This window comes from Phaseolus vulgaris, chromosome 4, assembly GCF_051622355.1.
Source record: "Phaseolus vulgaris cultivar YP4 chromosome 4, ASM5162235v1, whole genome shotgun sequence".
Lineage (NCBI taxonomy): Eukaryota > Viridiplantae > Streptophyta > Magnoliopsida > Fabales > Fabaceae > Phaseolus > Phaseolus vulgaris.
Window position 1 is genome coordinate 17,304,939 of NC_143501.1, and position 27,908 is coordinate 17,332,846.

General features: G+C 41.1%; 1 pseudogene; it reads left to right on the forward strand.

The window, feature by feature from the left end:
• Nucleotides 1–1,990: 1,990 nt before the first annotated feature.
• LOC150027945 (uncharacterized) lies at nt 1,991–27,908 on the forward strand (annotated as a pseudogene).

Sequence of the window (27,908 nt, forward strand, 5' to 3'; positions counted from 1 at the left end):
TTTGACAATATTTGGTTCATCCAAATGAGTTTGGGATTTGGTACTAGTTTTTGGTGAGTTCTTGTCTTAGAACAATGATCCAACTCTAAGAAAAGTGCCTCTATATTTTCCAGCTCAAGGTGATTCCTAAGAATGTCAAGAATCTTGTTCTATGTGGCTAGTGGAATCACATCATGTGGTATCATGAGTCTTAGGTTCATTCTTGTTTAATTGTTGAGTTGTGTGCACTTTATTTCAAGAGCTCTTTATTTTCTTGCAATTTAAGTTTCTGTTTTAGAATTTTACTTGAGTATTCTTGCTGTTTTTCTTTTACACCAAGTGCTTGTGAAAAGGTTTATGGCACTCATAATTCTTATGAGTATGGTTGCTCTTTTGGAATGACATTATCCTTCCTAGAGTTTACCTTAAGCTTCCTTTCACTTGTTACAATTTGTGATGTGTCTTTTAATTTTTGAATCATGTCAAGTTTTTTCTTAGTCATGTTATTCCATATATGTCATTACTTCTAGTAGTACTTTTATTGTTTTGATTGTTTCTTGCTTTGGTGTCATATAATTTTCTGAATTGATGTTGATCCTTTGTGCATTTTTTTTTTAGAATTGATTTCATACTTGTATTCTAGACCTATACAAGTTCCAATACATCATTTTCTATTATGTCTTTGCTAGTTCATCATCCTGTTTTTTATTCCTATTAGGATTCCTCTGTTTCTGAAAAAGTGCTTAATGTTTTTCCTTATTGCAATTGATTTACTTACTTGAAAATTCTGAAATTCTGGATTTGAGATATTCAAAGTGTTAGAAAAGAATAGAAAAAAGAATCATTCAAAAATACGAAGTACACAAAAAATGATAAATAAAATAAAAAAAGTGTACATTTCTGCCGAAAAAAATACGGTAATCTGGCAGCGATTTTGAAAAATTTATTTCTCTCAATTGGCTTACTGTTTTTAATTGATTCCAGTGCCATTATTGAGTTAACATCTTGAAGTTTCTGTGGTTTAAATTTCATAATCCAGTTCGCTCTACATCATTCCAGTTAAATCAGTGAATATCAAGCACAGTTTGCATTAAAAAAAATTTTTCCAGTAGCTAAATTTTTTGTTTTCTTCATCTACTCTAGTGCTTTTCCTTAGGTATTCTTTTGTGTGCCTACTTTTCTCATTGAGTTCTTTATTTTCTTGATTGTCTTTCATTCTTACTCTTTGAGTTTGTCTTACATATAGTTTTCCTTTTGCAATTACCTTTCCTTGCTTATACCTTTTCTTGTTTGTCTTTATTGTTTCTTTGGTTTTGTGGTGGATTGCTCTTAAGATTGGTGTGCTTGCTTTGACATATTTCATTTGAGGATTCCAAGGCCTCAAGATCAGATTGGTGCAAGAACATTATTTCTTTGAGAGTGATATCTTTTTCAGCCTTTGTTCACTTCGGCAGTTTCATTGCCAAAAGCTCACTGTTTTTGCTAATTTTTAACTTGTTTGCTGTTTTTGTGTGTTTGCTGTTTTTAATTACAAATGGCTGGATTTTCAAGTGATGCATCCTACAAGCAGAATTCTCCTTCCAAAGCTTCAATCCTTGGTGAATTACATGAAGCTCAAAGAACCATTAGACGGTTGGAGGAGAAATTGCAAAAGATGGAGGTGCAACAAGCTAGACCATCTCCTTCAATTCATGATGAGCATCATAGACCTTCAACAAGAGCTTCTTCCAATGATGTTGGCCGTGAAGATGAGCATAGGAGAAGGAGAACTCCACCCCAAGTCCATGGACAAAGACATCATCACCATGGGGAAAGAATTCACTACGGCAATGGCTTCTACCATGATGCAAAGTCCAAGCTTCCTTCGGTCAAGCTACCTTGTTTTAATGGTTCTAGTGATCCAAATGTATATTTAGATTGGGAGGCTAAGTGTGAAAAAAATTTTGAGATCCATGAGATCCAAGATGAGCATAAGCTCAAGCTAGCCACCCTAGAGTTTAGTGATTATGCCATGAAATGGTGGCATGGAATTGTAAAGGACATTATCTATCACAAGGGTCCTCCCGTGGACTCTTGGAACTCTTTAAAGGATCATATGCGCGCTAGGTTTGTGCCCCCACATTTTAGGAAAGACCTCATGTTGAGACTCCAACGGTTTCAACAAGGCACGCTAAATGTGGATGAATATTATAAGGAACTTGAGACGCTTGTGCTTAAAATTGAATTAGAAGAAAGTGAAGAAGCCATGGTTGCTAGGTTTGTGAGTGGTCTTAGGAAGGATATTCAAGACATTGTTGAGTTACAAGAGTATTCATCATTGGGTTCTTTAGTTCATCTTGCAATGAAGGTGGAAGCCCAACTTGCTAAGAAAAACTCTTTTAAAAATGCTTCCAATGATGGATACTACAAGTCTTGGAGAAACAAAACTTCTTTTTTTAAACATCCTTCCAAAGATTCTTCTTTCAAACCCAAGGAATCTAAGCCATCTACTTCTAGACCTAAGTCTCCCACTAGAACATCTAACACTAAATGCTTTAAATGTATGGGTTATGGTCATATTGCTTCAAATTGTCCTTCCAAACGAAGTATGTACATGCATGAGGGCATTGTAGTTAGTGAGCATGATTCGAATTCTCCAAAGCATTCATTGCATTCTCATGCATCTAGTGAGGAAGAAAGCGAATGTCCACTTGAAGGGGACTTGTTAGTTGTGAGAAGACTTCTTGGACAAGTTTCACAACCTTTTGATGAAAGTCAAAGGGAAAATATTTTCCATACAAGATGTCTTATTCAAAACAACATTTGTTCCTTGATAGTGGATGGGGGTAGTTGTGCAAATGTGGCTAGTACAAGAGTAGTAGATAAGCTTGGATTGCCTACTATCTCTCATACAAAGCCCTACAAATTACAATGGCTTAGTGAAGTAGGAGAAATAATTGTTAATAAACAAGTCCTCATCCATTTCTCCATTGGAAAATACAAAGATGAGGTATTATGTGATGTTGTGCCCATGGAAGCCACTCATGTTCTTTTGGGAAGGCCTTGGCAATTTGATAGAAAAGTTTTACATGATGGCTTTACCAACAAACTATCTTTTGAATTCCATGGTCACAAGGTTACTTTAAAATCTCTCTCTCCAAGAGAAGTCCATGAGGACCAAGTTATCATGAAGAAAAAGAGGGAGAGTGAAAAAGATAAAAAGGATAAAAAAGATAAGAGTTCTAAGCCTACACTCCTTGTGTCTAGGCGTGACATTGAAAGGGAAATAGTGGCTCATCATCCTCTTTTCTTAGCCATCCCTAGAACTCTTAGAGTAGAATCACTTGTTGATAGTCCTCATTGCTTGGAAAATTTGGTAGAATAGTTCAAATATGTGTTTCAAGATCCTCCAAATGGACTTCCACCTTTGAGAGGGATTGAGCACCAAATTGATTTGATACCGGGCTCTTCTTTACCAAATCGTCCAGCATATAGGACCAATCCAAGTGAAACCAAGGAAATTCGCCAACAATTTGAGGCTTTGATTGAGAAAGGGTGTGATGGAGGAAGGCCAAGCACACCTACCCAAGGAAGCCAAGGCACAAGCCAAGGAGAGCGTCTAGACCAAGACCAAGACCACGGTGAGCGTCTAGGACGTGAAAGTGAGCGTCTAGGACGTGAAGGTGAGCGTCTAGGACGTGAAGGAGGGAGGCTATCCATGGAGCTAGACCGTCTAGGACCCTTACAAGATCAATGGCCAAACATATTCAAACACAAGCAAATGAGGCCACGGATGGAAGAGAGAAGGCTTTGTATATGTTTGCATAAAGGCCCATTGGGGGTACTTAGTAAATAGGATAGTGTAGGAAGCATTTTGGAAGGAAACATTCTAGAATGTAGGGTTTTATGACCGGTCATTGCTTGGCACATGGCTTAGCATTTAGATTTAATTTTTGGTTTTCTTTTCTTGTAATTTAGCTTACAAGTTACGTCCACAAATAGCCTATAAATAGGAAGGCTATCTCATTGTATTTCACAAGTTTAATTGAGTATTGTTATGCTGCCAATTTTGTGCACTAGCTTTACTTCTCCTAGAAATCTAGGCTATAAACTTCAATCCTTCACCTTTCTCCCTTGAGCTGGCCAAACCTCTCAAACCCATACTCATCATGCACCTTCAAAGCCAACACAACTCCTAGGAGGGCTTTGTTTCACTCACCCATTGCTTCCGCATCACTTTCACTACTTTGATTCAAGAACACATGAAATGCCATCATTTGGTATCATGAGCTTTGGTTCTTCAAGATGAGTAGCTCCTTGTCTTTTAAATTTTAGTTCTTCTTTATTTCATATTGTCATTTACTTTCCTTACTTGTCTTGCTGTTTTTTACATTTTAATTTGTTCTTGGTGTGCTTTGTGGAAGATCCAACCGAAGCACTCTTGTTCATTTGATCTTGAACAAGTTCTTGTGCAATTTGTGATAGGATTCCATACACCTTTGTGTTGCTATTTTTCTTTTATGCTTTGAGTCTTTATTGCTTTCATTATTTTGGTTCATATTATGCTTTGAGTCTTTAATTTTCTGAATCTATACATGTTTTGTCAAGTCATGTTCATCCATATTGTCAACAATTCATAGTAGTCCTTTTATTTGGCTTGATTGTTTCTTGATTTTGGGTCTCTTTAATTGCTTGAATCTGCTGTTCTTTGCTCCTTTGGTGCCTTTTTAATTTTTAGTTTGAGTTCATATTGTGTTTAGATTCTACACAATTCTATTTCACAAATTTCCATTGTGTCTAAACTTTGGTATCTTGCTGTTTTTGTTCCAGTTTTCAGATTCCCCTGTTTTCACCTTCTCTGTTTTGGCTGTTTTAACCCAGAAAAATATTTCCACCCATAGGAAAATTTTGATTCTCTGGAAAATGCAAGTTTAAAGTGTTATAGAAAGGACAAAAAAAGAATTAGGTCAAAAGAAGCAACAGAAAAAAAATGATAAATCTTTTAAGATCAGAGTGCAAATCTGAGGCGCTCCAGCTGGCCTAACCGAACACCAAAATTGCAAAATTTATTAAAAAAAAATGGTGCATGATTTTTGAGTGATTCCAAAGCCAGATTTTAGATAAGATCCTGAATATCTTGCATAACAAATTTCAGAGCCAAATTCCAAAAATACAGATCAGCATAAATCGGGGAACAAACACGTTTTCTGGCCCACAACATTTTCCAGTGGTGCTGTTTTTTTATTTGGTCATCTAATCTAGTGCTTTTCTTTAGGAATTCTTTTGTGTGCCAACCTTTAATTGAGTACCTTTATTTGTTTGCTTTAATTTCTTGACTCTCTTTCTAGTTGTCATCATATAAATCCTTTTGGTGGTACTGTTTTATTCAATTAAATTTGTTTCTTGCTTTTGTTCTTTGACCTCTAATTTGGGTGCTGGAATTTATTCTTCTTTGGTGCTTATGTGAATGGGAACTTGATTTGGTTAAGGTTTAGCCCTTTGCTAGGTTCTGGAAATTGGAGAATTAAAGACCATCATTCTAAGGAGAAGACAAGGCCAAAGCCGAAACAAGCATTCTTGAAAAACACTACAAACACTTGGAAGATCAACAAGCAAAGAACAACAAGGAAGTGCACTAACCAAAAAAAAAAAAGGATCAACAAAGGGAGTTCTCTTATTTCCTTTGCAACTTGGTTTATTGTTAATTACCTTTTAATTACGTTTTAGACGGTGAGTGTGTCTTCAAGGGCTCTAAGTGTCCAAGAAGCCTCACCTAGGGCCGAATAGTATAGCATTCTTGTTTAGTAATTGTTACTTGTTTGAATTTGCTATTCTATTGCTTTAGTAGAAACGCTTTGCATGTTTAATTTTGTTTAAATTTTGTGCTAAACCGACTAGCCTTGTTAATTAGTTAGCATACATTGTTTTCTTGCATTGAAAAAAAAAAAATTGATTTCTCAACTTAATTGTGTTCTAAGTAGTTTACTAAGAGAAAGCTTTGTGTGAAGACATTGGGGGATAGTTTTTGGCTAAGGCAAAGGCTTGGTATTTAAGTAGTCCTTTGTGACTCACCTCCCTTACCTGGAAAACTACCTTCTTTGACTTTCCTAAGTTTTCTCAAGGTAAAATACTTGTATACACAAAGCTTTAGCCATGTCTTCTTCTTCTCATTCTACAAAGTCTATTGGAAGTGAATTAAAATCTTTAAAAAATCTTTTGAAAGAAGTTTCACAAACTGTGCAATCAATTGCATATAGACAATTGGAGAGTGAGACTAAACTTAATGTTTTGACTAAAGCAAAGGATGAGAAGTCTCACATTCTAAAAAAATTACCTTCTCATGCATATATCTCTAAAGATCATGATTCTTTTGGGGAGGGAAGCATTAGAGTAAATGATTATTATCAAGCACCCCCTAGAAGAGATAGAAAAGAACAAGAAAACCCAAGAGAGGTTAGGGTAGAACAACCCCACTTCCATGGAAACGAAAATATAGAAGCTTGCCTAGATTGGGAAATGAGGGTAGAAAAATTGTTTGCTTCCCATAAAGAAAGAAAGGAAAGAAAAATACAAAAGAAGAGAGGGGAAGTCGAAAGTGAAGCTAAAGAAAAAAAAGAAAAAGAAAAGCATGAGAAGACCCTTGAAAAACAAAAGGCGTGGGAGAAGAGTGTTCCTTCCCACAAGGTCATTCAACAAGACCAAAGATTTAAAAATACCTTTGAAAATATGTGTCTTGCTGAACAACCTCAAAGCCTTACCTTTTGTAAAGGAACACTTGCAAGCCTAAGTGAAAAAGAAGAGTCTTTAAAAGAAGCTTGCATAGATAAAAATGAAATAGATTATTTCTCATATGTGCTAGGATATCACCAAGTGAATGTCAAGTTTTTTATAAGCATTTACAAAAACAAATTTTTATGTGAAGTAGGGCCTAAAGAAACTTGTCATGTCTTATTGAGAGAACCATTGCAAAGTGTACAAATCCTTATAAACAATGGTTGTCACAATGAGACTATCCTTACACATAAGAGAAAGAGTCTTCATGAAGGAGAACTCATGGGACAAATTAGAGTTGATAAAACTCTAGAGCTTTTAAAAGGAAAACTTTTGTCCCCCATGAGAAAATAAGTTCAAAGACATTACCTTAGGTACAATTCTTGTTTTCAAACTACACCCAAGGCAATGTCTCATGAACTTTATACTCCTTCACCTTTTGCAAATGATCCTTGGGAAGATATAAATTTCATATTAAAACTCCCTAGGACAACAAAAGGTTGTGATTCAATCTTCATGGAAGTGGATAAACTCTTCTTAAGAAAAGTGACAAGCCTCCATGATTTATTTTCAAAAATAAGGGATAGAGCTCCAAAATTTGAAAACATAGCTCTCCCTTCTATGCTTCACCTTCGCAAAGATAGATTTCCAAATCAAAGGAAGTCCAAACTAAGTCCCCGAGGTGATGGACCTTTCCAAGTTCTCAAGCGAGTCAACAACAATGCATATAAGTTGGACCTACCTCTTGAATATGGAGTACATGACACTTTTAATGTAATTGATCTTTCTCCATTTGTAGGTACCAATGACAGTGATGAGCTGGATTTGAGGACAAATCCTTTCCAAGGGGGAGGGGATGATGGAGGAAGGCCAAGCACACCTACCCAAGGAAGCCAAGGCACAAGCCAAGGAGAGCGTCTAGACCAAGACCAAGACCACGGTGAGCGTCTAGGACGTGAAAGTGAGCGTCTAGGACGTGAAGGTGAGCGTCTAGGACGTGAAGGAGGGAGGCTATCCATGGAGCTAGACCGTCTAGGACCCCTTACTAGATCAATGGCCAAACATATTCAAACACAAGCAAATGAGGCCACGGATGGAAGAGAGAAGGCTTTGTATATGTTTGCATAAAGGCCCATTGGGGGTACTTAGTAGATAGGATAGTGTAGGAAGCATTTTGGAAGGAAACATTCTAGAATGTAGGGTTTTATGACCGGTCATTGCTTGGCACATGGCTTAGCATTTAGATTTAATTTTTGGTTTTCTTTTCTTGTAATTTAGCTTACAAGTTACGTCCACAAATAGCCTATAAATAGGAAGGCTATCTCATTGTATTTCACAAGTTTAATTGAGTAATTGTTATGCTGCCAATTTTGTGCACTAGCTTTACTTCTCCTAGAAATCTAGGCTATAAACTTCAATCCTTCACCTTTCTCCCTTGAGCTGGCCAAACCTCTCAAACCCATACTCATCATGCACCTTCAAAGCCAACACAACTCCTAGGAGGGCTTTGTTTCACTCACCCATTGCTTCCGCATCACTTTCACTACTTTGATTCAAGAACACATGAAATGCCATCATTTGGTATCATGAGCTTTGGTTCTTCAAGATGAGTAGCTCCTTGTCTTTTAAATTTTAGTTCTTCTTTATTTCATATTGTCATTTACTTTCCTTACTTGTCTTGCTGTTTTTTACATTTTAATTTGTTCTTGGTGTGCTTTGTGGAAGATCCAACCGAAGCACTCTTGTTCATTTGATCTTGAACAAGTTCTTGTGCAATTTGTGATAGGATTCCATACACCTTTGTGTTGCTATTTTTCTTTTATGCTTTGAGTCTTTATTGCTTTCATTATTTTGGTTCATATTATGCTTTGAGTCTTTAATTTTCTGAATCTATACATGTTTTGTCAAGTCATGTTCATCCATATTGTCAACAATTCATAGTAGTCCTTTTATTTGGCTTGATTGTTTCTTGATTTTGGGTCTCTTTAATTGCTTGAATCTGCTGTTCTTTGCTCCTTTGGTGCCTTTTTAATTTTTAGTTTGAGTTCATATTGTGTTTAGATTCTACACAATTCTATTTCACAAATTTCCATTGTGTCTAAACTTTGGTATCTTGCTGTTTTTGTTCCAGTTTTCAGATTCCCCTGTTTTCACCTTCTCTGTTTTGGCTGTTTTAACCCAGAAAAATATTTCCACCCATAGGAAAATTTTGATTCTCTGGAAAATGCAAGTTTAAAGTGTTATAGAAAGGACAAAAAAAGAATTAGGTCAAAAGAAGCAACAGAAAAAAAATGATAAATCTTTTAAGATCAGAGTGCAAATCTGAGGCGCTCCAGCTGGCCTAACCGAACACCAAAATTGCAAAATTTATTAAAAAAAAATGGTGCATGATTTTTGAGTGATTCCAAAGCCAGATTTTAGATAAGATCCTGAATATCTTGCATAACAAATTTCAGAGCCAAATTCCAAAAATACAGATCAGCATAAATCGGGGAACAAACACGTTTTCTGGCCCACAACATTTTCCAGTGGTGCTGTTTTTTTATTTGGTCATCTAATCTAGTGCTTTTCTTTAGGAATTCTTTTGTGTGCCAACCTTTAATTGAGTACCTTTATTTGTTTGCTTTAATTTCTTGACTCTCTTTCTAGTTGTCATCATATAAATCCTTTTGGTGGTACTGTTTTATTCAATTAAATTTGTTTCTTGCTTTTGTTCTTTGACCTCTAATTTGGGTGCTGGAATTTATTCTTCTTTGGTGCTTATGTGAATGGGAACTTGATTTGGTTAAGGTTTAGCCCTTTGCTAGGTTCTGGAAATTGGAGAATTAAAGACCATCATTCTAAGGAGAAGACAAGGCCAAAGCCGAAACAAGCATTCTTGAAAAACACTACAAACACTTGGAAGATCAACAAGCAAAGAACAACAAGGAAGTGCACTAACCAAAAAAAAAAAAGGATCAACAAAGGGAGTTCTCTTATTTCCTTTGCAACTTGGTTTATTGTTAATTACCTTTTAATTACGTTTTAGACGGTGAGTGTGTCTTCAAGGGCTCTAAGTGTCCAAGAAGCCTCACCTAGGGCCGAATAGTATAGCATTCTTGTTTAGTAATTGTTACTTGTTTGAATTTGCTATTCTATTGCTTTAGTAGAAACGCTTTGCATGTTTAATTTTGTTTAAATTTTGTGCTAAACCGACTAGCCTTGTTAATTAGTTAGCATACATTGTTTTCTTGCATTGAAAAAAAAAAAATTGATTTCTCAACTTAATTGTGTTCTAAGTAGTTTACTAAGAGAAAGCTTTGTGTGAAGACATTGGGGGATAGTTTTTGGCTAAGGCAAAGGCTTGGTATTTAAGTAGTCCTTTGTGACTCACCTCCCTTACCTGGAAAACTACCTTCTTTGACTTTCCTAAGTTTTCTCAAGGTAAAATACTTGTATACACAAAGCTTTAGCCATGTCTTCTTCTTCTCATTCTACAAAGTCTATTGGAAGTGAATTAAAATCTTTAAAAAATCTTTTGAAAGAAGTTTCACAAACTGTGCAATCAATTGCATATAGACAATTGGAGAGTGAGACTAAACTTAATGTTTTGACTAAAGCAAAGGATGAGAAGTCTCACATTCTAAAAAAATTACCTTCTCATGCATATATCTCTAAAGATCATGATTCTTTTGGGGAGGGAAGCATTAGAGTAAATGATTATTATCAAGCACCCCCTAGAAGAGATAGAAAAGAACAAGAAAACCCAAGAGAGGTTAGGGTAGAACAACCCCACTTCCATGGAAACGAAAATATAGAAGCTTGCCTAGATTGGGAAATGAGGGTAGAAAAATTGTTTGCTTCCCATAAAGAAAGAAAGGAAAGAAAAATACAAAAGAAGAGAGGGGAAGTCGAAAGTGAAGCTAAAGAAAAAAAAGAAAAAGAAAAGCATGAGAAGACCCTTGAAAAACAAAAGGCGTGGGAGAAGAGTGTTCCTTCCCACAAGGTCATTCAACAAGACCAAAGATTTAAAAATACCTTTGAAAATATGTGTCTTGCTGAACAACCTCAAAGCCTTACCTTTTGTAAAGGAACACTTGCAAGCCTAAGTGAAAAAGAAGAGTCTTTAAAAGAAGCTTGCATAGATAAAAATGAAATAGATTATTTCTCATATGTGCTAGGATATCACCAAGTGAATGTCAAGTTTTTTATAAGCATTTACAAAAACAAATTTTTATGTGAAGTAGGGCCTAAAGAAACTTGTCATGTCTTATTGAGAGAACCATTGCAAAGTGTACAAATCCTTATAAACAATGGTTGTCACAATGAGACTATCCTTACACATAAGAGAAAGAGTCTTCATGAAGGAGAACTCATGGGACAAATTAGAGTTGATAAAACTCTAGAGCTTTTAAAAGGAAAACTTTTGTCCCCCATGAGAAAATAAGTTCAAAGACATTACCTTAGGTACAATTCTTGTTTTCAAACTACACCCAAGGCAATGTCTCATGAACTTTATACTCCTTCACCTTTTGCAAATGATCCTTGGGAAGATATAAATTTCATATTAAAACTCCCTAGGACAACAAAAGGTTGTGATTCAATCTTCATGGAAGTGGATAAACTCTTCTTAAGAAAAGTGACAAGCCTCCATGATTTATTTTCAAAAATAAGGGATAGAGCTCCAAAATTTGAAAACATAGCTCTCCCTTCTATGCTTCACCTTCGCAAAGATAGATTTCCAAATCAAAGGAAGTCCAAACTAAGTCCCCGAGGTGATGGACCTTTCCAAGTTCTCAAGCGAGTCAACAACAATGCATATAAGTTGGACCTACCTCTTGAATATGGAGTACATGACACTTTTAATGTAATTGATCTTTCTCCATTTGTAGGTACCAATGACAGTGATGAGCTGGATTTGAGGACAAATCCTTTCCAAGGGGGAGGGGATGATGGAGGAAGGCCAAGCACACCTACCCAAGGAAGCCAAGGCACAAGCCAAGGAGAGCGTCTAGACCAAGACCAAGACCACGGTGAGCGTCTAGGACGTGAAGGTGAGCGTCTAGGACGTGAAGGAGGGAGGCTATCCATGGAGCTAGACCGTCTAGGACCCCTTACTAGATCAATGGCCAAACATATTCAAACACAAGCAAATGAGGCCACGGATGGAAGAGAGAAGGCTTTGTATATGTTTGCATAAAGGCCCATTGGGGGTACTTAGTAGATAGGATAGTGTAGGAAGCATTTTGGAAGGAAACATTCTAGAATGTAGGGTTTTATGACCGGTCATTGCTTGGCACATGGCTTAGCATTTAGATTTAATTTTTGGTTTTCTTTTCTTGTAATTTAGCTTACAAGTTACGTCCACAAATAGCCTATAAATAGGAAGGCTATCTCATTGTATTTCACAAGTTTAATTGAGTAATTGTTATGCTGCCAATTTTGTGCACTAGCTTTACTTCTCCTAGAAATCTAGGCTATAAACTTCAATCCTTCACCTTTCTCCCTTGAGCTGGCCAAACCTCTCAAACCCATACTCATCATGCACCTTCAAAGACAACACAACTCCTAGGAGGGCTTTGTTTCACTCACCCATTGCTTCCGCATCACTTTCACTACTTTGATTCAAGAAGAACACATGAAATGCCATCAGGGTGGGTGCAAGATAGCATGAGTCCTTGTGCTATGCCTATCATCTTAGTGCCAAAAAAGGATGGCACATGGCGAATGTGTTCGGATTGTAGGGCCATAAATAACATAACCATTAAGTATAGGCATCCCATACCTAGACTAGATGATTTGTTGGATGAATTACATGGTTCAAAAATCTTTTCAAAGATTGATCTTAAAAGCGGCTACAATCAAATCCGTATCAAACCGGGTGATGAATGGAAGACGGCTTTTAAGACCAACTTTGGTTTATATGAGTGGTTAGTTATGCCTTTTGGTTTAACTAATGCACCAAGTACCTTCATGCGCCTCATGCATCATGTTCCTAGACCTTTCATTGGTAAGTTTGTTGTGGTTTACCTTGATGACATTCTCATTTATAGCTTATCTTTGAATGATCATAGGTTGCATGTTAGGCAAGTTTTGGAAACCCTTAAGAAGGAACATTTGTATGCTAACCTTGCTAAATGTATGTTTGCTCTTGATCATATAGAATTCCTAGGGTTTGTTGTGAGTTGTAAAGGGGTCCATGTGGACAAAACAAAGGTGGTGGCCATTCAAAATTGGCCTACACCGAAATCTTTGAATGAGGACCGAAGTTTTCATGGGCTTGCTTCTTTCTATAGAAGATTTGTCCCAAACTTTCGTACCATTGCCGCACCACTCAATGACATAGTGAAAAAGGATGTGGTCTTTCATTGGGGAGAAGCACAACAAAATGCTTTTGATACTTTGAAAGAAAAATTGACTAATGCTCCCATCTTGGCCCTTCCTAATTTCACTAAGACATTTGAGATTGAGTGTGATGCTTCAAGCATAGGTATTGGGGCTGTTCTCCTTCAAGAGGGCCACCCCATAGCCTATTTTAGTGAGAAATTGAAGGGAAGTCATCTCAACTATTCCACCTATGATAAGGAATTATATGCACTTGTTAGGGCTTTGTTTACTTGGCAACACTATCTTTTTCCCAAAGAGTTTGTGATACATAGTGATCATGAATCTCTTAAATATTTGAAAAGCCAAAACAAACTTAACAAGAGGCATGCTAAGTGGGTGGAATTCATTGAGCAATTTCCTTATGTGATCAAACACAAGCAAGGCAAAATAAATATTGTGGCGGATGCTCTTTCTAGAAGATACACCTTGCTAAATCTTTTAACCTCTCAATATCTTGGTTTTGATCACATTAAGGAACTTTATCATGATGACCTTGATTTTTCTTCCATCTATCAAGAGTGTCTTAAAGGAGGACACAAGACTTTTTTATTCAAGATGACTTTCTTTTTAAAGGAAAACGTCTTTGTGTTCCCCAATGCTCTATTAGATTATCTCTTGTTAGAGAAGCTCATGAGGGGGGTTTAATGGGACATTTTGGGGTTGCTAAAACTTTGGATGTGTTGCATGAACATTTCTTTTGGCCTCATATGCATAAACATGTTCATAGTTTGTGTGATAAATGCATAGCTTGCCGCAAAGCTAAGTCTAAAATGCATCCCCATGGTCTATATACTCCTCTTCCTATCCCTTCAATGCCTTGGGTCGATATATCTATGGATTTCATCTTAGGCTTACCCAAGACATCAAAGGGAAAGGACTCCATTTTTGTGGTCGTGGATCGTTTTTCAAAGATGGCTCACTTTATTCCTTGCCACAAAGTGGATGATGCATGCCACATTGCAAACCTCTTCTTCCAAGAAGTGGTTCGCTTGCATGGGATTCCTAGGTCTATAGTGTCCGATAGAGATCCTAAGTTCTTGAGTCACTTTTGGAAGACCTTGTGGGGCAAGCTTGGAACTAAGCTTTTATTTTCTACCACTTGCCACCCACAAACTGATGGTCAACCGAGGTGGTAAATAGAACCTTAGGACAACTATTGAGATGCTTTATTTCGGGGAATCCTAGAGTGTGGGAGAATTTACTACCCCATGTTGAGTTTGCATATAACCGCGTAGTAAATTCTACCACCTCCCATTCTCCTTTTGAGGTGGTCTATGGGTTTAATCCCCTAACACCTCTTGATCTTCTTCCTATTCCTCTTCTTGAAGATGTCTTGTGCAAAGATGGAGATGAAAAGGCTTCTTTTGTGAAAACTTTGCATAAAGACATCAAGAAGAGAATTGAGAAGAAGGTTGGCAAGTATGCTGAACTTGCCAATAAAAGGAGAAAAGCATTGTTGTTTGATGAGGGCGATTGGGTTTGACTTCACTTGAGAAAGGATCATTTTCCTACTCAAAGGAAGTCCAAACTAATGCCTCGAGGGGATGGACCTTTTCAAGTCCTCAAGAGGATTAATGACAATGCTTATGAGTTAGATATGCCTGATACTTTCTTAGGTAGACATACTTTTAATGTCAGCGATCTAACTCCCTTTTCTGTAGGTCTCCAGAATTCGTGGTCGAATTCTCTCCAACTCGGGGAGTATGATGGAGATCAAGCTCAAGAGGACATGGAGGCCAATCATCAAGCTCAAGAAGAGGTGGAGGCACAAATGGAGGACGCCCATGGAGGTCAAAGTCCACCTCAAAGGATTACAAGAAGCATGTTCAAAGATTTGGGAGCTAGAGGACATTTATTTTCTCTTTTTGTAATTTCTTTAGTTGAAGGTGCTTAGAGGGAAACATTAGAAACCTCTTTTGTTTTAGCATCTTGTAGGCTTTAGTTAGGAGCTTTGGGGAGGTGTATTAGTAGATAGGTGTAGAAGTAGAATAGAAGGTGCCAAAGTGAAGGAAAGGGTCACACCTTCCTCATGCATAGAATAGGCGCCGGTTCTAGAATGATTTGGGAGGGAATTTTGAATTGTTTTAGCTTTCATTTTCAGCACCTTAGGCTATAAATAGAGGTGCTCTCTTTGTAAAATTCAGATTGGAATTAATCTAAGAAAACTCTACTCAAATTTTGAGTGACCTTTGGAGAGCTTTTGGAGCCTTCTTCTCTAGTCTTATCTTGATGGATCAATGGAGTCCTCAAGTGGCGGCATCACTCTCATGTAGGAGCATTCCACACTTCTAGTGGCGAGATCATCCATCCTCCTTCCATCTTCATGAGCATTCTCTTCTCCTTCCTTTCTTCTTCTTCAATCGTTCATGTTGCTTTGTGTTCTTGAGTTTTTCAGTTTCGGTTTTTCTATTTTCCAGCACTATGTTCTGTTTTGTTCTTAATTCTGTTCGGTTCATATGATTTGTTGTTTAATTCTGTTCGGTCATTCCAGCTTTCATTCCCTTTGTTGATTCAATTTGACAATATTTGGTTCATCCAAATGAGTTTGGGATTTGGTACTAGTTTTTGGTGAGTTCTTGTCTTAGAACAATGATCCAACTCTAAGAAAAGTGCCTCTATATTTTCCAGCTCAAGGTGATTCCTAAGAATGTCAAGAATCTTGTTCTATGTGGCTAGTGGAATCACATCACCTTCGCACAGCTTCTTCAACAGATGACTTGCAAACTGAGTCCCATTGTCCGACACCAGGCGCTTGGGCACACCAAACCGGCACACAATGTTCTTCCATACGAAGCCCTCAATCTTGTGTGCGGTGATCTGGGCCACTGGTTCTGCTTCGATCCACTTGGTGAAATATTCAATCGCCACCACCAAGAACTTCATCTGCCTGATCGCCAGCGGGAATGGTCCCAGGATGTCGATTCCCCATGTGTGAAACGGCCAAGGGCTGTAAATCGACTTCAACTCTTCGGGAGGCGCCTTGTGCCAATCGGCGTGCTGCTGGCATTGTTTGCAGCACTGCGCATACCTCTTGCAATCTTCTCTCATTGTTGGCCAATAGTAACCTGCACGGAGAGTCCTTGCGGCCAGAGCTCGACCCCCGATGATGGCATTTTCATGAAGTTCTTCTTGAATCAATGTAGAGTATGGGGCGGAAGCAATGAATGAGAGTGAGCAAGATCCTCCTAAGAGTGGTGTTGATCTTGTAGGTGCATGATAAGTGTGGGTATTGGGTGGTTCGGCCAGCCCAAGGGAAAGGATGAAGGAATTGAAGTTTAGAGCCTAGGATTCTAGGGAGAAGCAAAGTTGAGCACAAATGGGCAGCATAACTTTACTCACAATAAACTTGCAAAATACATGAGATAGCCTCCCTATTTATAGGCTATTTGGACGTAGGAATTAAGCTAATACATAATGAAATGTAAACCAAATGAAATGCAAAGCCTAGGCCATGTGCCATGACCGGTCACACCTAGCAAGGTTCTAGAATGTTTCCTTCAAATGTGCTTTCTACACTACCCTATCTACTAAGTACCCCTATTGGGCCTTTATGCAACATATACAAGGCTTTCTCTCTTCCATCCGTGGCTTCATCCACTTGTGCTTGTACATGCTTAGCCATTGATCTTGTGAGAGGACCTAGACGGTCTAGTTCCACATCTAGACGCTCCATGGGTAGCTTCCCTTCTTCACGGCCTAGACGCTCATTCCTTGGAGCTAGACGCTCTCCTTGGTCTAGACGCTCTTCATGGCTTGGGCTTTGGCTCCCTTGGCTAGATGTGCTTGGCCCTCCTCCATCACCCGACGTGGCTTCCGCATATCCCTTCATGGAGCTCTGCCATAATTCTTGTACATTTTTCCCCGTGCACACATTCCAGGAGTGGGTGAGTGAACCCAAACCTGTACAACTCGCCGTCAATCACTGTGAACTTGCTAGAATTCTTCTTTATCTTCCTAGCCTCCGTCGGATCCAGCGGGAGAAAGCCATCCGCCAGGCACCGCTTGTACTGTGTTACCCAGGTGTCTGGCTCATGGGTCGTGCAGACCTGCTTCATGTTCACCTTCTCTCCCCGACATGCTCTTATCCTTGGAGACCTCAAGGTCTCTTGAGTCAGGGATCTGTGACTCCTCGCCGCTTTCTCCATCGACTTGCTTATCTGGAGAACCAGGTGATCTGCTACAAATGCTCTCGGCGTCTTCAGAGTTTCTTGAATCACCGTCCTCTGCCTACCCCCCTTGCCTGAACTGGCGAGCTTAGCTAGCAAGTCAGCTCGGGCATTCTGCTCTCTGGGCACATGCACCACTTCAAAGGAGACAAAAGAACTCTTCAATTCCTGTACATACTCCAGGTAAGCCGCCATTTGTGGATCTTTAGCCTGGAACTCGCCTGTTACTTGTCCCGTGACTAACAGCGAGTCACTCTTAGCCATCAGCACCCTAGCTCCCATCTCTTTAGCCAGAAAGATACAGGCGATCAGCGCCTCATATTCTGCTTGATTGTTGCTGGCCTTGAAGGCAAACCTCAAAGATTGTTCGATCAGCACGCTGTTGGGTCCCTCCAAGATGACTCTAGCACCGCTACCCTGCTGGTTCGACGATCCATCCACTGAAAGCACCCAACGAAAGTCATCCCCCTCAACTCGCGTCGCCTCAGATGAGAGCTCGACCACGAAATCTGCGAAGATCTGCCCCTTGATCGGACCTCGGGGCTCATACTTAATATCAAATTCCGACAGCTCCACTGCCCATTTTACCATCCTCCCAGCGACGTCAGGCTTCTTCAAGACCTTCTGGATGGGCAGGTCGGTCATCACCAGTATCGTGAAGCTATGGAAATAGTGGCGTAACCTCCTCGCTGAAAAGACTACCGCCAGTGCAGCCTTCTCCAGGGCCTGATACCTCGTTCCGGGGCCCTGCAGTACCTTACTAACAAAATAAATAGGCTTTTGAGCCTGATCTTGGTCCTGGGCGAGCACCGCACTCACCGCCCTCTCAGTTACAGCAAAATACAACTTGAGAGGGGTTCCCACCAGCGGTTTGCACAAAACTGGCGGGCTCGCCAGATACTCCTTAAGCTTGACGAAGGCTTCTTCACACTCCTTCGTCCAGGTAAATTTGTTATTCCGCCTTAAACACTGGAAATACGGATGGCCCTTCTCTCCACTAGCTGACACGAAACGAGATAGGGCGGCCATCCGACCGGTAAGCTGCTGTACTTCCTTTACGGTAGTCGGGCTCCTCATCGCCAAGATGGCGGCGCACTTATCGGGGTTGGCTTCTATTCCTCTCTCAGTCAAGAGGAAACCCAAGAACTTCCCAGCCTCCACGCCAAAGATGCACTTCTCGGGATTCAGCTTCAACCTAAACTTGGCGATCGTAGTAAACAACTCCTCCAAGTCCGCAACGTGCTTGCTCTTCTCCGGCGAGGTCACGACCATGTCATCCACGTACGCTTGCACATTCCTTCCCAGCATTGGTGCAAGTACTCGATCCATCAACCTCTGGTACGTGGCCCCCGCATTCCTCAGCCCAAAAGGCATCACCTTGTAGCAATAGCACGATCTCTCGGTCATGAAGGCAGTCTTCTCTTCATCCATGGGATGCATCTTGATCTGGTTATACCCCGAGAAGGCGTCCAGGAAACTCAGCAACTTACACCCTGCAGCACTATCCACCAGGGCGTCTATGCTTGGCAAAGGATACGAATCCTTTGGGCAAGCCTTGTTCAAATCGGTGAAATCGACGCACATGCGCCATTTCCCATTGCTCTTCTTCACCAGCACGACATTGGCCAGCCAATCAGGGTACTGCACTTCCCTGATATGGCCTGCAGCGAGGAGTTTCTGTGTTTCGTCTCTGATTGCCTACCTCCTCTCCTCATTGAACTTCCTTCTCCTCTGTCATACTGGTCTCACCTGGTTGTCCATCGCCAAATGATGGCACAAGAAGTCGGGATCGATCCCGGGCATGTCCGAAGCGGACCATGCAAACGCATCCAGATGCCGCTCTATCACCTTGGCGATCTGGTCCTGAAGTTCAACTTCTAGAGATCTTCCCAGCTTGAAGATCTTTCCCCCGATTTCTCTCTCGAGCCACTGCTCGACGGGTTTTGGTCTCGTTTCTCTGGCGATCACCGCCCTGGCGATTCCTAGCTCCCTCGCTTCCTCAGGGCGATTCCGCGCCTCTTCTTCCTCCAGACCGGCGTTCCACCATCACCACGTCGATTCCGGCGGTCTCTTCTATTACCGTCGACCTGGGCTTCACACCAGGGGGCGGGGTGGTTGTTACGTAACTCACCGACCTCTTGTTCTTCAGGCTATTCTCATAGCACTTCTTCGCTTCTTTCTGGTCGGACTTGATGGTGATCACCACCCCTTGCATGGACGGGAGCTTCACCTTCATGTGCCGGGTCGATGGTATAGCGCCTATTCTTTTGAGCGTGGGTCTTCCCAGCAGAATGTTGTATGCTGAGGGAGCATTTACGACAAGGTACTTGATTTTCTCTGTTCTCGAACCCGCCTCATTTGTAAACGTAGTCCTCAACTCAATGTACCCCCTGACCTCCACCTGGTCGCCAGCAAAACCATACAAACACCCTCCATAGGGCCTCAGCTGGTCAAGGGGCAGCTCCAACTGCGTGAAAGTCGGCCAGAACATCACGTCTGCCGAGCTTCCTTGGTCCACCAGAACTCTGTGGACCTTCCTTCCTGCTGTGATCAGCGAGATGACTATGGGGTCGTTGTCATGAGGCACAACGTCCCGAAGATCTTGCTTTGTGACCGTAATGTCCACATCCGGCGAGTGGTCTTCAAACATATCCACCGTCATCACAGACCTCGCGTACTTCTTCCTTTGTGACGTGGTGCATCCACCACCCGAGAAACCCCCTGCAATGGTGTAGATTTCCCCGTGTGTAGGCATCTCGTGCTGCTGAGCCTCTCCACCTGCTGGTTGGGCGCTCGACGCGCCCCCCGTCCTTCTGTCCAGCAAGTAGTCGTTTAGGAACCCGCTCTTGACCAGATCGTCGAGCTGGTATCCTAAAGCCAAGCACGAGTCCACGGTGTGGCCAAAGCCCTGGTGAAACTCACACCAGGCGTCTGGCTTTGGTCCCAACACCTTGTCGCCCACCTTCTCCGGCGCTTTCAACCTAGCGGATATATTGGGAATGGCGATCAGGTCCGCCAATCCCATGACAAACTTGTGCTTTGGCGGGCGATTGTACTCCCGGCGTGCTGGTTGAGGGCGCCCTTGGCCCCTGCCCTTGTTCTTCCTTGGATCGTAAGGATGGCGAGTCCTCTGATCCCTCCTCGCCGCCGCTGTCTCCAGCACCCTCTGTGGCTGGATCCTGGTCTGGGCGCGTGGCCTAGCGGGAGCCACGCTTCCTCTCTTCTCGGCGACCTCACTCTCATCGGCGATGTGGGCCACCGCGAGTCGCCTGACCTCAGCAAACGTGGCAGGGTGAGCCCTGATCAATGCTTCGCAGAATGGTCCCGGCAGCTCGCCCTTCTTAAATGCGTAGACCAGCATCTCTTCATCTTTGGCGGGCGAGCGGACCATCTGCGCCCCAAAACGATTCAGGTAGTCCCTGAGGGACTCTCCCTGATACTGCCTTATGTCGAACAAATCATAAGACCCCCTGGGCGGTGCTTTGTTCACGATGTACTGCTCGACGAAGATCTTTGAAAACTGATGGAAATTGGTTATGTGCCCTGTAGGCAGGCTCACAAACCATTCCAGCGCCGTTCCCTGGAGCGTGCTCACAAACATCTTGCAGTACACGGCGTCTGATCCTCCTGACAGCATCATCTGCGTATGGAACGTGGTGAGATGAGCTTCAGGATCCTCCACGCCGGTGAAAACGGCCTTCACAGGTACCACACTCGCAGGGATAGGCGTGTCGGTAATCGCTTGAGCGAAAGGCATAGGAAAAACGCGAGGCAGCGTCGACGGCGCGACCTCTTCAGCGACTGGACGCCCTCGCTGCTCCTGAAGAGCTTGACGTAGCTCTTCAGTCACTCTGCTAAGCTCATCATTCCTGGCCCGAGAGGCGACCAGGTCCTCGTGCATTCTCGCCTGCTCTCTGTGCGAGGCTTCAACATTCGCCTGCAGCGAACGCATGATTTCCACCATCTGCGCCATAGTCATGGCGCCTTCAGCAGCAACGGGCGCAACTGGACTTGAACGGTTGCTTCTCATTTTTCTCATGAAATCTTGACGAATCTCAGGGAGCAATGAACAACACCTTCTTCAGCGACGATCGATTCAGTGATCAATCGGTCAGAACTTTGCGAAACTTCGAAAGAAACCTCAAGAACACAGAAAACCTCCACAGAAACCCGCAACTTCACCAAAAACCAACACTTCTTCCACAAAAATCCAAACGAGCCAAAGAACTCAGATCTCACCGAACGAAACTCGCGCAATCAGCGGAAAACTTCACCTCACCGAACAAGAACTCAAACGAACGGTGGAAAACGCGAAATCACCGAACAAAACCTAGATGAACAGCGGACAATCGTTGCACCAGCACACAACCACACAGAAACTGCAGAAACCTACACGAACTCACACTGTGGATGGGAACAGGTTTTACACGGCCCCACGGTGGGCGCCTGATGATCCTGCCTGTTGACCAAAACGCTGGAGCTTTGCCTCGTCAAACTTGGATCGACGTATGCGCCGTGTTTGCCTCCGTCCTCCACCGCGATCCACCTCAAGAACCTGCAAAAGACGAAACGGCGCCGCTGCGGCCGATCGCACTCCAACGCCCAAGTCAGTGACTGAACCACCAATTACGCAAGAACTCTAAGGAACCGTGACCAGTTCTCTCTCAGTGTACTCAAGACTCGCAAGCGTAAAGAAGACAATCTGAACGTGCGTACCTCAGAAGTTCGTTGAGAACTCTTATAAACCTGGGCACTTTCTCTCTCCTGGCAGTTACACATCTGGACACGTGGCTCGCATCCAGCTGTACACGTGCCTTCATCTGGAGCATCCTTGACTTGGGCGCTACTTCTGACTCTTCTTCTGGCTAAGTTACTTATGCATGATATACTCAGTGCATAGATGCCTTGGAGCGCGATCTCTTCTGGATGGCGAGTTTGGGTGCCTTCGTACACACCTTCCCTGTGGTCTCGCCGGCCGCCTTCATGATCTGCCATACCTGCTTCACCGTGTAAGCTCGAGTGAGCTGTCCCCCGACCTCATCCCCTGGCTAGCTAGGAAGCGTCCATCTGCCTTCATCTTCGGCGATGTCCTTGTTTCGGCGATCTCTAATCACTTGGTCGCCTGGATTCATATCTGGCGACTTCATCTTCAACTTGGTGACCGCCGGTATTGGTATGATGGAGATCGGAGCACGCCAACTTAATAACGGGCGACTACGTAGACCCCCCGACCTCCTTCCCTTCTGCCAGCCAGGTGTCCCGTCCAACACGCCTATATAATAGCTCGACGCCACGTCATTACTCCCGACTACCAGGGCGGTACAGTAATCAATTGATATGAGTGGGTTTCAGTCTTCAAGAAAAAAAGACTGGACCAAGACCTGCACATAAAACGTCAGAAAAAGCAGAAAACCACATGGTCATCACATGTGATCTTTGACTAATCATAAAGGCTCTTGAAATTTCAAGATTATGGAATATATTCCTTTATGACATGTTGTAACTTCCTCCAGAACACAATTAGGCTTTCAATGCAGCTTTATTGACTCAGGATCATTTCATAATTGAGATCTGTAACAATCAGAAAGAATAGAGAAATTAATTCAATTTTTTCACAGTGCTGTCAGAGAGGAAACAATCGGTTGTTTTTCTGCAACATGTTGACAGATTGAGATTTTCAAATATTGACTGAGAAAGGTTCAAAAACAGATGTAAGTACTCAAGGAAAGAGAATTTAAACATGAGATAGTAATTAAAATGAAAGATAGAGATAAGGAAGGTCTTATCCATTTACGAAGTTCCTTTAATGAGTCATTTGTTTGTGATCAAGAAGCTTCTTTTGACTTTTGAAAAGACTTGGACTAGTACACAACATTGATTCAGTTCCAGTTTTAATCTTTTCCTTCCAAGAACTTGATCAGATGACTCAGAGCCTCATGTTCTTCTAGATTCCCTGCATAAAAATGAATTCAAGCAACAAGGTTTGATCCCCTTACAAATGTGGGTTCATTTGATTTATTTTTATCATTTGAAACTTCACAACCTTTGGGAATCTATTTCATAAAGCCTCTGGGAACAAAATATTTCCTTATTTTGCAGAATCTGACATAATGGCCTATTTTCATGCAATAAAAGCATGTAACAACTGGTTGTTTCGACTTAACAATCGGTTGTTTTCCTAACAGTTTTGAAAATTTCTTTGAAAAATTATCTTGCTTGTTTTGTGGATTAAAACCTAATCCAGCTCTTCCAAAAACACAATTTTGAGATGCCAAGACATTCTCAAAGTTGGATTTTCCTTTTGAAAGCTTATCCACAGTACTAACAAGATAATGTACTTTCTTTTCAAGATTTTCACAATTTTCACAAACAAGAGAGTCACACATATGAGAACAGTTTTTGCAATGTTTTTCCAGTTTTTCAAAATCACTTTTTGATTTTTCCAGCTCTTCTTCAAGTGTCTTAACCCTCTTTTCAAAGCCAGTTGTTAAGCCCTTTCAAACGGTTGTTTGAGAGAACCAATCAGTTAGCTTCTTCATGAGTTTCTTGAAAAGCTTCAAGCAATTTACTATAATTTTCAGCACTTAGGGAAGCACATGAACTTACATTGCTTGAGCTACATGACTCATCATCTCCTTCTGCAATTAAGCATATGTTTGCTTTTTCATCTTCACTTGATGAGGAGCTTAATGAGGAGACTTCATTCTCATCCCAAGCTATATATGCTATTCTTGACTTTCCCTTTTTCTCCTTGTGGCTTGATTTTCTTTGTTTGGGCAATCTGCTTTAATGTGCCCTTGTTCACCACAACCAAAGCAAGTATAGTTGTTAGAATTGAAATCACTAGTTTTCTTGTTGCCATACCTTTCTTTGTTGGCTTCTTTGTTTCAATTTTTCTTCAAAAATCTACTAAACTTCTTGGACAACAAACTAAGGTTTTCTTCTCAACTTTCATCACTTGATTCTTACTTGCTTTTGTGCTTGACAACTGATCCTGCCAGTTGACCAGAGCGTAAGAGTCTTGCCACGTCGAAGGTTTCTCCTTCTGGATCGGCTTTGCACCACGCTAGCTTCCGTCCTTCACACCTCAATTCTCCTCAAGAAACTGAAAAAGACAGAGTGGCGCCGCTGCGGCCGATCGCGCTCCGACGCTCAAGTCAGTGACCAAATCACCAAAATACTAAGAGGAAAGCTATAAACTCAAGGAACCGTGCAATATTCTCTCTCAGCGTACTCAAATGTTCTCACAAGCGTAAAGAAGTGTTCTAAACGCGCGTACCTCAGAAGTTCGTTAGAATTCCTTATATACCTGTGCATTTTCTCTCTCCTGACGGTTACACCTCTGGACACGTGGCTCGCATCCAGCTATACACGTGTCGCCATCTGGAGCGTCCTCTACTTGAGCATCACTTCTACTCTTCAGGCTGTTCGACTAAGTTACCCATGCAAGGAGTAACTCGGTGCATAGTTACCTTGGAGCGCGATCTCTTCTAAGTGGCGAGCACGGGGTGTCACCATGCATACCTTCTTTGTGGTCTCACCTGCCGCTATCACGATCTGCATTACTTGCACATCATGCATGTTCTGGGAAACTGTTCCCTTGCCTCGACCTCTGGCTAGGGAATGATCATCTGATAACCTTGTCCTTCGTACTCGTACCCCTTGAAGGCCCTAAACAAGCCTTTCTGATCTTTCGGCGATGTCCCTCTTACGGCGGTCTCTGATCACTTGGTCGCCTAAGCTCACATACGGTGACTATGACACAAGCCTGGTGACCGCCGGTTAGATATGCTAGAGATCGGAGAACGCCAACTTAACAATTGGCGACTACACAGACTTCCCGATGTACTTCCCTTCCGTCAACCAGGTGTTCCGCTCAACACGCCTATATTACCGCTTACTGCCACGTCATCACTTCCGACTACCTGGTCGGTACAACAACTTTCAAGGCAATGCTTCTCACATGCTTGTCTTCACTCTCTTGAACATTGAGTCTATTCATTTCTAACTCATGTTCTCTAAGCTTACCAAATAAAGAAGCCGTTGTCAAGGATGTCAAATCTTTTGACTCAAAAATTGCTGTCACCTTTGGTTGCCATGATCTATCAAGACACTTGATGATGGAAACCGTCCAGCCTCAAAACTTTTGGCCAAGAAGATAGACGAAGATCGAGTTTTAATGAAGAGTTTGTAAAGTCTTTTTCTTCTTCTTAGCCTTGTAAAAATTGTATAAAGTAGTTAGGAAGTTTTGAGCCTTGTATTTTGGGCCAAAGTAGAGAAAGATGTAAATAGAAAACAAAGTAATGTGTAAAATAGTAAAAGAGGGGTGCAAATAGAAATGTAGGCAAGGAAGACATGAGTCTCCACATGTCTTCTCCTTAATGGAGAGGATTTGCACCAATAAGGTGGTGACACTTGTCACACTCTCATTTGAGAGTTTTTGAGAGACTTTATCCTATAAATAGGAGTCTCTTATACATGTATTTCTTTAACTTTGAATTCGTAATGAAATGCTGCCTAATTTTGGCCATTCTACTTGTTCTTAAGTTCTCCCTAGGTTAGTCTTCTTCAAGACTTAGCCTAGACTCTTTCCTAGTGAGTTGGCCTTACCTCTCACTCTCACAAATTCCTACTCCACTTCAATCCATGGAAACTCCTCTTGAGTTTCTTTAATGCTTCCGCTCATCATATCTCCTTCATCATTCATCCAAAGAAGGAATTACAAAGATCATTACTAGAAGAAGATCGTTTTTCCATCATTTGGTATTCAGAGCTATGGTTGTAAGATCTTCTTCTATTTTTTTTCTAAATTCCGTGTTGTTCATAATGTTCTTGATTGTCTTGAATGTTTACCGATTGATTTTGTGTTTTTTGTCTTTTTGTTCGGTTCAAATTAATTGTTCTTACTTGAACCTTCATGTATGTGCTTTTAGGTGTTCTTGTGTTCATGTTCATGTGTGCTTTTGAATTTTTTGAGTTTTCTTCAAATTTGTTCGGTGAAATTTTCATCTAATTGAGTCATTTTGATTTTATAATCATATATGTTTTGTCTAGAGTCATGTTTAGTCAAAATTTGTCATAAACTCCATTAGTTGAACTTTTTGAAGTTTTTTTTCAAATATCTTCATAGATTAGAGCTCTTGAGTGCTTTTGATTTTCATTTTTGAGTTCATAAATTGCTACTAGATCATTAGCAATTTTCTTTAAAGTTAGGTTTCCATTATCATCTTCTCCAAAATTCATTTTCGAAAATTCTCGAAAATTTTCCGAAAGTTTTTCGTGGTTCAAAAAGCGATTCCAGTGCTGTGCATGTTAATCTGAACCTGTTTGGAGATCTCATTGGATATTTGGTACGGACAGTGAATCCAGAGGTACGAATAGCATATCTGGTGCGATTTGTGTTGATTGTTCTTCATCTTGTACTTCATTTTTCTTCTTCGCCTTCATTTTGAATCGGTGTGCGAAGATTGATCGAAGAATAGTAACGGTGCCAATCGGAGGTTAGTGATTTCCGATGACCTAAATCGGAATCGCGCGTGGAGGTATTGGAAACGGAAGAATAGCAAACGGCAGTGGCGTTTTCCAGTGAAACCGGTGAACGGAGAAGACGATCGGAGAAATCTGTTTGAATCACGATAGAGTTGGTTTGGTGAATCAAAAATCGAAGAATTAAAACAGTGAAGAATGAATTTATTCATGTAAGTTCTTCTTCCGTTTCACTTCCGATTCCGAAGATTTGTGATTCTGCTTTTGCGTTCATCTGGTTCTTCATTTCTTTTTGGAGCGATTTTGGAAATCTATGATTGGAATCGGTTTCTGTACTGGATTGTTAAAGCATTGAAGCAATTTGTTTTATTCGTCGTTTTGTCCTGAGCAATTTGAACACTATTAAGTTCTTTTCGGTACAAATCGAGAATCGTGATTGAGACGTTGAACGAACGGATTTGTGTTGGATTAATCAATGAACTGGTGCGGCGTTCTCTAGTGACTAGAGTAGAGGAACGAAGAAACTGCATTATATGATTGTGCACACAGCTTCGTCTTCTCAAACGCGGAACTGAAATTGAAGTGATTTTGAGAAGGTTAGTCATTCAATTGATTGAGGTGAAGCAATTTCTAGAGAGTTATTCCAATTCATAATTTAGCGTTTCTGGAAAATACTTTGTAATTGTTGAGTCAGTTTGATACATTGAAGTGTGCGCGCCAACTGTTTGTTTAAAATATAAAACACTGAAATTGGCATTGGAGTGTGATTGAATTGCAAGAACTGTATTGGTAAATACTTGTTATTGATTTGTGCTAGCTGGAATTGAATTCGCAACTTCCGTATTTGATTCAGAGGTGATTTTTGTGATTAAGTTGCAATTCAAACAAAACAGTTCAGTTCTTTATTGTTGGTGCAGTTTTGCCTACTTCAGTGCAGAATTTATGCATAAGATTGGTTGCATTCACAGGTTAATTGGAAATTGAATTCCTCGTGGTTAGTAGAAATTATAGTTTTTGACTTTGGTGCCATGTAGTTGCTGTCTTGGTGCTGAATTTTCTGGTTTAGCTTGTGAAATTGGAAAAGTGAAGCTGTTGGTGAATTTTGAAATTGTAATTGACAAGCGTAGGTCCTTCATACTAGCTGTTCTGATTCAGATTTGA